Raw genomic sequence first — 2,195 nt, 5'->3', positions numbered from 1 at the left:
GGCACAATGCCGACTTAAGTACAAGAGGACTGACACTCTAACTTTCAATGATTTGAACCTCTCCTGTGAGTCCAGTTTTAGATTCCGATGCTTCACTTCAGATTTACTGTATCCCTTGGACCTTCGTATTGACGATGAAACAAAGAAATTGCGACCGAATTTAATACAAAAGGCACAAGAGGTCTGACACTCTAACTTTCTATGATTGGAACCTGTCCTGTGAGTCCAGTTTTTGTTGCCGAGGCTTCACTTCAGGTTTACTGTATCCCTTGGACCTTCTTATTGACGATGAAACACAGAAATTGCATCCGATATTAATACAAAAGGCACAATGCCGAATTAAGTACAAGAGGACTGACACTCTAAGTTTCTATGATTTGAACCTCTCCTGTGAGTCAGGTTTTAGTTTCCGATGCTTCACTTCAGGTTTACTGAATCCCTTGGACCTTCCTATTGACAATGAAACACAGAAATTGCATACGAATTTAATACAAAAGGCACAGTGCCGACTTAAGTACAAGAGGACTGACCTCTCCTGTGAATCCAGGTTTAGATTCCGATGCTTCACTTCAGGTTTTCTGTATCCCTCGGACCTTCTTATTGACGATGAAACACAGAAATTGCATCCGAATATAATACAAAAGGCACAATGCCGACTTAAGTACAAGAGGACTGACACTCTAACTTTCTATTACTTGAAACTCTCGTGTGAGTCCAGTTTTAGATTCCGATGCTTCACTTCAGGTTTACTGTATCCCTTGGACCTTCTTATTGACGATGAAACACAGAAATTGCATCCGAATTTAATACAAAATGCACAATGCCGACTTAAGTACAAGAGGACTGACACTCTAACTTTCTCTGATTTGAACCTCTCCTGTGAGTCCAGTTTTAGATTCCGATGCCTCACTTCAGGTTTACTGTACCCCTTGGACCTTCTTATTGACGATGAAGCACAGAAATTGCATCCGATGTTAATAAAAAAAGAACAATGCCGACTTAAGTACAAGAGGACTGACACTCTAACTTTCTGTGATTTGAACCTCTCCTGTGAGTCCAGTTTTAGATTCCAATGCTTCACCTCAGGTTTACTGTATCCCTTGGGCCTTCTTATTGACGATGAAGCACAGAAAGTGCATCCGATTTAAATACATAAGGCACAATGCCGACTTAACTACAAGAGGACTGACACTCTAATTTTCTATGATTTGAAACTCTCCTGTGAGCCCAGTTTTAGATTCCGATGTTTCACTTCAGGTTTACTGCACCCCTTGGACCTTCTTATTGACGATGAAGCACAGAAATTGCATCCGATTTTAATAAAAAAGGAACAATGCCGACTTAAGTACAAGAGGACTGACACTCTAACTTTCTATGCTTTGAACCTCTCCTGTGAGTCCAGTTTTAGATACCGATGCTTCACTTCAGATTTACTGTATCCCTTGGACCTTCTTATTGACGATGAAACACAGAAATTGCGTCCGAATGTAATACAAAAGGCACAATGCCGACTTCAGTACAAGAGGTCTGACACTCTAATTTTCTATGATTTGAACCTGTCCTGTGAGTCCAGTTTTTGTTGCCGAGGCTTCACTTCAGGTTTACTGTATCCCTTGGACCTTCTTATTGACGATGAAACACAGAAATTGCATCCGAATTTAATACAAAAGCCACAATGCCGACTTAAGTACAAGGTGACTGACACTCTAACTTTCTATTATTTGAACCTCTCCTGTGAGTCCAGTTTTAGATTCCGATGCTTCACTTCAGGTTTACTGTATCCCTTGGACCTTCTTATTGACGATGAAACACAGAAATTGCATCCGAATTTAATACAAAATGCACAATGCCGACTTAAGTACAAGAGGACCGACACTCTAACTTTCTATGATTTAAACCTCACCTGAGAGTCCAGTTTAGGTTCCGATGCTTTACTTCAGGTTTACTGTATCCCTTGGACTTTCTTATTGACGATGAAACACAGAAATTGCATCCGATCTTAATACAAAAGGCACAATGCCGACTTAAGTACAAGAGGACTGACACTCTAACTTTCTATTATTTGAACCACTCCTGTGAGTCCAGTTTTAGATTCCGAAGCTTCACTTCAGGTTTACTGTATCCCTTGGACCTTCTTATTGACGATGAAACACAGAAATTGCATCCAAATTTAATACAAAAGGCACAATGCCGAC

Source organism: Schistocerca americana, unplaced genomic scaffold (assembly GCF_021461395.2).
Source record: "Schistocerca americana isolate TAMUIC-IGC-003095 unplaced genomic scaffold, iqSchAmer2.1 HiC_scaffold_59, whole genome shotgun sequence".
NCBI classification, from domain to species: domain Eukaryota; kingdom Metazoa; phylum Arthropoda; class Insecta; order Orthoptera; family Acrididae; genus Schistocerca; species Schistocerca americana.
This window is presented reverse-complemented; position numbering follows the sequence as displayed.